The sequence below is a fragment of the Salmo salar genome, unplaced genomic scaffold, assembly GCF_905237065.1.
Source record: "Salmo salar unplaced genomic scaffold, Ssal_v3.1, whole genome shotgun sequence".
Lineage (NCBI taxonomy): Eukaryota > Metazoa > Chordata > Actinopteri > Salmoniformes > Salmonidae > Salmo > Salmo salar.
Window position 1 is genome coordinate 87,973 of NW_025548164.1, and position 8,699 is coordinate 96,671.

The 8,699-nt window shown below is 36.8% G+C and overlaps 1 long non-coding RNA gene across 1 annotated transcript; it reads right to left on the bottom strand.

Annotated features, from left to right (window-relative positions):
- Nucleotides 1-4,148: 4,148 nt before the first annotated feature.
- Nucleotides 4,149-5,774, bottom strand: LOC123732730 (uncharacterized). Its single transcript, XR_006763379.1, has 4 exons — nucleotides 5,740-5,774; nucleotides 5,478-5,619; nucleotides 5,243-5,346; nucleotides 4,149-4,673 (listed from the first exon to the last, which is right to left on the bottom strand). It is a non-coding gene; the product is annotated as an uncharacterized lncRNA (long non-coding RNA).
- Nucleotides 5,775-8,699: the final 2,925 nt, after the last annotated feature.

Genomic DNA, 8,699 nt, shown 5'->3' on the forward strand with positions numbered 1-8,699 from the left:
GACTGCTGTATGAATGTCCTCAGTATATTACTGTATAGACTGCTATATGAATGTCCTCAGTATAGTACTGTATAGACTGCTGTATGAATGTCCTCAGTATAGTACTGTATAGACTGCTATATGAATGTCCTCAGTATAGTACTGTATAGACTGCTGTATGAATGTCCTCAGTATAGTACTGTATAGACTGCTGTATGAATGTCCTCAGTATAGTACTGTATAGACTGCTGTATGAATGTCCTCAGTATATTACTGTATAGACTGCTGTATGAATGTCCTCAGTATAGTACTGTATAGACTGCTGTATGAATGTCCTCAGTATAGTACTGTATAGACTGCTGTATGAATGTCCTCAGTATATTACTGTATAGACTGCTGTATGAATGTCGTCAGTATATTACTGTATAGACTGCTGTATGAATGTCCTCAGTATAGTACTGTATAGACTGCTGTATGAATGTCCTCAGTATATTACTGTATAGACTGCTGTATGAATGTCCTCAGTATATTACTGTATAGCCTGCTGTATGAATGTTGTCAGTATATTACTGTATAGACTGCTGTATGAATGTTGTCAGTATATTACTGTATAGACTGCTGTATGAATGTCCTCAGTATAGTACTGTATAGACTGCTGTATGAATGTGGTCAGTATTAGTACTGTAAGTAGAGGTTATCATGATGGCATGTTCTCTCAAATCAAACCAGGGAGCAAAGTTCAAAGTCAAGCCATTTAGCGGTTCATCATGCGTTACCGTGGAAACGTCTAAGTACTTGAAGTTCATTAGTAAGAGTATTGACGTCTGATAGTTCAGATAATGATTGTGAATATTTGTTGGTTCGGTCAGATAACCTGGAACAAACGTAGTAGATGAAGTGAGTATTATTGTGGAAAACAAATGAAACCACTTCAAAGTCCACATTCAATGTATTTATTACAAAGTCTTCAAAAACCCCAGTTATAGTTTACTAGGCTTACCTCGTTGCTAAGACAACAACACACAAGCCAATCCCTCCCAGCCTGCTTCCATGTAGATCATTTAGATTCAGGTGTGTTGGACTGTACACATTAATATGATTTATTATTGGAGAATACCACTACAACATTACATGTTGGACTGAACACATTAATATGATTTATTATATATCACAACAACATTACATGTTGGACTGAACACATTAATATGATTTATTATATACTACAACAACATTACATGTTGGACTGTACACATTAATATGATTTATTATTGGAGAATACCACAACAACATTACATGTTGGACTGAACACATTAATATGATTTATTATTGGAGAATACCACAACAACATTACATGTTGGACTGTACACATTAATATGATTTATTATATACCACAACAACATTACATGTTGGACTGAACACATTAATATGATTTATTATTGGAGAATACCACAACAACATTACATGTTGGACTGAACACATTAATATGATTTATTATATACCACAACAACATTACATGTTGGACTGTACACATTAATATGATATATTATTGGAGAATACCACAACAACATTACATGTTGGACTGAACACATTAATATGATTTATTATATACCACAAGAACATTTCATGTTGGACTGTACACATTAATATGATTTAGTATATACCACAACAACATTACATGTTGGACTGACCACATTAATATGATGTATTATATACCACAAGAACATTACATGTTGGACTGAAGACATTAATATGATGTATTATATACCACAACAACATTACATGTTGGACTGACCACATTAATATGATTTATTATATACCACAACAACATTACATGTTGGACTGTACACATTAATATGATTTATTATATACCACAACAACATTACATGTTGGACTGTACACATTAATATGATTTATTATATACCACAACAACATTTCATGTTGGACTGTACAAATTAATATGATTTATTATATACCACAACAACATTACATGTTGGACTGAACACATTAATATGATTTATTATATACCACAACAACATTTCATGTTGGACTGTACACATTAATATGATTTATTATATACCACAACAACATTACATGGTGGACTGAACAAATTAATGTTATTTATTATATACCACAACAACATGTCATGTTGGACTGTACACATTAATATGATTTATTATATACCACAACAACATTTCATGTTGGACTGAACACATATGATTTATTATATACCACAACAACATTACATGTTGGACTGTACACATTAATATGATTTATTATATACCACAACAACATTTCATGTTGGACTGTACACATTAATATGATTTATTATATACCACAACAACATTACATGTTGGACTGTACACATTAATATGATTTATTATTGGAGAATACCACAACAACATTACATGTTGGACAGTACACATTAATATGATTTATTAGATACCACAACAACATTACATGTTGGACTGTACACATTAATATGATTTATTATATACCACAACAACATTTCATGTTGGACTGTACACATTAATATGATTTATTATATACCACAACAACATTACATGTTGGACTGTACACATTAATATGATTTATTTTATACCACAACAACATTTCATGTTGGACTGTACACATTAATATGATTTATTATATACCACAACAACATTACATGTTGGACTGAACACATTAATATGATTTATTATATACCACAACAACATTACATGTTGGACTGTACACATTAATATGATTTATTATTGGAGAATACCACAACATTTGGACGACATTAATATGATTTATTATATACCACAACAACATGTCATGTTGGACTGAACACATTAATGTTATTTATTAAAAACAAAGGAGGACAAAGGCACTCTTCATATAATTCATTTAAATGCCTTTATCTGTATGTTATGTTCAATAGAAACAAAGTTTAAAAAAATCCTACGCGTTTCGGCTGCATGGCCTTCGTCAGGGAGTACAAAGAATAATACAATGACTTCTTTTGAACAGCTTTTCCAATTAGCCCTAATTTGAAGAGGGAGTGGTTACACAATGAATTGGACACACCTAGAGACGCCTTCAAGACCTCTTAGCGGAACACAAGTACGCTATACGGGTAGGCAATGAAGACTACACCATGGCAACCCTGCCTCCCTACAAGCTGTGGGTATTGATCACATTCCGGCCTCTATTAGAAAAGGGGACCGTCTTAAACAGTTAAACCAAAGGGAAAGTTTTGGGATTTACAAACTACAGGCCACTAAATACCCTGGTTTACATGAAGATATGGATTTACAAACTACAGGCCACTAAATACCCTGGTTTACATGAAGATATGGATTTACAAACTACAGGCCACTAAATACCCTGGTTTACATGAAGATATGGATTTACAAACTACAGGCCACTAAATACCCTGGTTTACATGAAGATATGGATTTACAAACTACAGGCCACTAAATACCCTGGTTTACATGAAGATATGGATTTACAAACTACAAGCCACTAAATACCCTGGTTTACATGAAGATATGGATTTACAAACTACAGGCCACTAAATACCCTGGTTTACATGAAGATATGGATTTACAAACTACAGGCCACTAAATACCCTGGTTTACATGAAGATATGGATTTACAAACTACAGGCCACTAAATACCCTGGTTTAAATGAAGATATGGATTTCTCACCATTCCTGTAGGGTTGTGATAGGTCCATTTGCTATCATCTAGTGGTCATTTTGCTCAATTGCCCTCAGCTATGTTTAGACTATTGTTGTTCATGTTTGGCTGTGTTCTAGTGTACTATGGAATATATTGCTTTCTTATTCTTCACACTTCTCCCAGTCATGTTTAAGGTTAGAACTACCTTTCTAAGTGTTCTGATACTTCTAGCTTGGAGTTGTATTTTTTTTTGATAACATAGCTACAGTATTTCACTTTTTAATGTGTATAGTATTGCTTACTAGGTGTGTCCAATCAATTTTAACCACTCCCTCTTCAAATTAGGGCTAATTGGGAAAAGCTGTTCAAAGGAGGACATTGTATTATTTCTTTGTACTCCCTGACGAAGGCCATGCAGCCGAAACGCGTCAGATTTTTAAAACCTTGTTTCTATTGAACATGCCATACAAATAAAGGCATTTTAATCAATTATATGAAGAGTGCCTTGGTCCTCCTTTCTATTTTATACTGTACTCTGTATTTCACACAGTGAGTCTATGCAACCTATTATGTGTCAACGGAAGCACATTTTACTTCTGAACGTGTTTAGGCTTGCCATAACAAAGGGGTTGAATACTTTCTGACTCAAGACATTTCAGATTTAAATCTTTTATTCATTTGTAAAAAAGAAAAGAAAAACATATTTCCACTTTGACATTATGAGTTATTGTGTGTAGGACAGTGACAGTAAAATCTCAATTTAATCGATTAAAAAATACAGCGTGTAAACAACAAAATGTGGAAAAGGTCTAGGCAGTGAATACTTTCTGAAGGCCCTGTAGCTGGTATCATGACTTTCAGCATGACAATCAACATCATAACTAAAAGTGAGAAAGAACTATATCTCACAGATCCAGGAACGGTTAAATGAACACGGATAGTCATGCCATGGTCCTTGGTCTGATGAACTGTGAGTTAACAACACACAGTTCTCCACTCCACCACCATTAGGCTGTCCACTCCCCCAGTACCTGCAGGATGAACAATACAGTTAGACTGACCACTCTCTCAGAACCTAGAGTATGAACAATACAGAGCTAGACTGACCACTCTCTCAGAACCTAGAGTATGAACAATACAGAGCTAGACTGGATACTCTCTCAGAACCTAGAGTATGAACAATACAGTTAGACTGGATACTCTCTCAGAACCTAGAGTATGAACAATACAGAGCTAGACTGGATACTCTCTCAGAACCTAGAGTATGAACAACACAGTTAGACTGGATACTCTCTCAGAACCTAGAGTATGAACAATACAGTTAGACTGGATACTCTCTCAGAACCTAGAGTATGAACAATACAGAGCTAGACTGGATACTCTCTCAGGACCTAGAGTATGAACAATACAGTTAGACTGGATACTCTCTCAGAACCTAGAGTATGAACAACACAGTTAGACTGGATACTCTCTCAGAATCTAGAGTATGAACAACACAGTTAGACTGGATACTCTCTCAGGACCTAGAGTATGAACAATACACAGAATCAGTCCTACCCCTTACACGGTGGTCAGAGTTGTTAGAGCAGTAGTCTCTTACTTTGGGGTGGTCAGTGGGTTGCCGTCCACCCATTTCCAGGTCCCCTCAGTAACAGTGTCAGTCAGACCAATCCAGAAACCCTTGTTGAGGTGGAAGAGAAACTCCTGTTGGTGAGAAAGAGCTGATATTGTCAACTACTATAGACTACATGTGTTAAATACTGGAAGATACATTACTGACCAAGGGATGTTTGATCATAACCCCCCCGCCATATCTCTCTCTCTTTCTCTCTCACCTGTTCCTTATCACTGTTGATGATCACCAGGTCTGCTCCTCTCTCCAGACAGTCATCTTTGCTCTCCCCCAGGTTTTAGTCTCAGTAGACAGGAAGTACCAACTGGATTCAAACTTCTTCCAGTCTTTAGGGCAGGTTTGTTCTACAAGACAAAAACATGAATTTCCATCTTATTATTCTGCACCTATTATTTTAGAATACAAACACAAGTTGACTGCATATTAGATATATGATGTTATGATCATTTATTTGGTAAACTCACTCAGATTAGAGAACTTTCTCATGAGATCATTTTTCTTTTTGTTGCTGGTCTCTCTCTTTAGTCAGAAGGCTGTAACTGGTCTGTAGCTGGTCTCTCTCTTTAGTCAGGGTGTTACTGCTGGTCTGTAGCTGGTCTCTCTCTTTAGTCAGAAGGCTGTAACTGGTCTGTAGCTGGTCTCTCTCTTTAGACAGAAGGCTGTAACTGATCTGTAGCTGGTCTCTCTCTTTAGTCAGAAGGCTGTAACTGGTCTGTAGCTGGTCTCTCTCTTTAGTCAGAAGGCTGTAACTGGCCTGTAGCTGGTCTCTCTCTGTTGAGTCGTGATGACCAATTACTCCATCTGTAAAAGGGAAAAGTTAATCAAACATGTAACTACCACACCATTGATGATTAAGGATGATTAAGGATGATTAAGTATGATTAAGGTTGATTAAGGATGATTAAGGATGATTAAGGATGATTAAGTATTCTACTTAAGTCTCAGTGACAAAATACTAAACTTACAGTAGACAGACAGGCCTATGATCCCAGTCAGTAGGAGAACACACAGCAGCCCCAGACACACTGCAGCTACTCCAGAGGGTCTCTTCCACCACTGGAAATGTACTGAATCACAAATTATTAAAGTATGGTATTTGGTAATGTGTTTTACTGTATCATCCACGATTGGGACAAATAAATAAAATAAAATTGTATTTGTCACATGCGCCGTATCCAACAGGTGTTTTAACCTGTTGGGGCTACAGGTTAGCAATGAACCCCGAGACGGGATTGCTAACAAGGCTGGAAATTCAAAACATCAAAAATCTAATAATTTCAATTTCTCAAACAAGCAACTATTTTACACCATTTAAAAGATAAACATCTCCTTATTCCAACCACATTGTTCGATTTTCAAAGAGGCTTTACGGCAAAAGCATAAAGTTAGATTATGTTAGGACAGTACATAGCCACAAAAGTACAAACATCCATTTTCAATTCAAGGTCACCAAAAGCAGAAACCAGCTAAAATTATGCACTAACCTTTGGCAATCTCCATCAGATGACACTCCTAGGACATTATGTTATACAATACATGCATTTTTTGTTCCATCAAGTTCATATTTATATCCAAAAACAGCATTTTACAGTAGCGTGAAATTCAGATTTTTTTCTTCTCTGAAGTGCTTCCGGTGAACAACGTTACAATTTACAAAATTACTATTCGAAAACATTGGTAAATTATAATATTGTGATTCAAATAATAATAGTTTATCATTTCGTAAATGCTACTGTATTGCCAGATTTCAAAATAACTTTACTGGGAAATCACAAGTTGCAATAAACCGGGTGCTGTGCTAAGAACAATAGGCTAGGCTATATAGGTTAGCATCATCTTGTAACCAGCTAATATCAATAATACTATCGTCAATAATCCCTTACCTTTGATTATCTTCATCCATTGGCACTTCCAGGAATCCCAGGTCCACTACAAATGTGGTTTCTTTTGACAAAGTTCATAATTGATGTCCAAATAACTCCAAGTTGTTCCATGTTGTTAGCGCTTCGGTGGCTACTCAAAAGTAGTGCGGGCGGGGGGTGGGAAGTCACGGCGAAAAGTTAAAAAAGTTAAAAAAAATAATCTATTTACGTTCGTTCAAACATGTCAAACGTTGTTTAGCATCAATCTTTAGAGCCATTTTTAACGTGAAACATCAGTAATGTTTCAACACGACCGCTCCTGTGTCTAGAAAAACATCTTTGAAAATTGTCTCGTGCAGGCAATAATGGAAGTGACGACATCCCAGGGAGGTCAACTTCCCTTCCTTGTCATCCGGTCTCTGTTGATCATAGACGCTTCAAACAACTTTATAAAGATCGCTGACATCTAGTGGAAGCCGTAGGAGTTGCGAAATGAATCCTTTCTCACTGTGGTATCTATTAAACAATGATTAAAAAAATAGTACAGCCACAAAATTATTTTTTTATCTCAGGTTTTCTCAGGTTTTTGCCTGCCATATGAGTTTTGTTATACTTACAGACACCATTCAAACAGTTTTAGAAAATTCAGAGTGTTTTCTATCCAAATCTGGTAATAATATGCATATCCTAGCTTCTGAGTTGGTGTAGGTGGCAGTTAAAAATGGGCACATATTTTTTTCAAAATTCTCAATACTGCCCCCGTAGCCCATTAAGAAAAATACAAAAAATGAAAATAAATAAAAGTAACAAATAATTAAAGAGCAGCAGTAAAATACCAATAGCAGGGCTTTATACAGGGAGTACCGGTACAGAGTCAGTGTGCGGGAGCACTGGTGTCGAGGTAATTGAGGTAATATGTACATGTAGGTAGAGTTATTAAAGTTACTATGCATAGATAATAAACAGAGTAGCAGCAGGGTAAAAGAGGGGGGGACAATGCAAATAGTCTGGGTAGCCATTTGATTAGATGTTCAGGAGTCTTATGGCTTGGGGGTAGAAACTGTTTATAAGCCTCTTGGACCTAGACTTAGGCACTCTGTTACTGCTTGCCATGCGATAACAGAGAGAACAGTCTATGACTAGGGTGGCTGGAGTCTTTGACAATGTTTAAGGCCTTCCTCTGACACCGCCTGGTATAGAGGTCCTGGATGGCAGGAAGTTTGGCCCAGTGATGTACTGGGCTGTATGCACTACCCTTTGTAGTGCCTTGCTGTCGGAGGCCGAGCAGTTGCCATACCAGGCAGTGGTGCAACCAGTTAGGATGCTCTCGGTGGTGCAGCGTTAGAACCTTTTGAGGATCTGAGGACCCATGCCAAATGTTTTCAGTCTGTTGTGCCCTCTTTTCAGATTTTGTTGTGCCCTCTTCACAACCGTCTTGGTGTGTTTGGACCATGTTAGTTTGTTGGTGATGTGGACACCAATGAACTTGAAACTCTCAACCTGCTCCACTACAGCCCCATCGATGAGAACAGGGGCATGCTCGGTCCTCCTTTTCCTGTAGT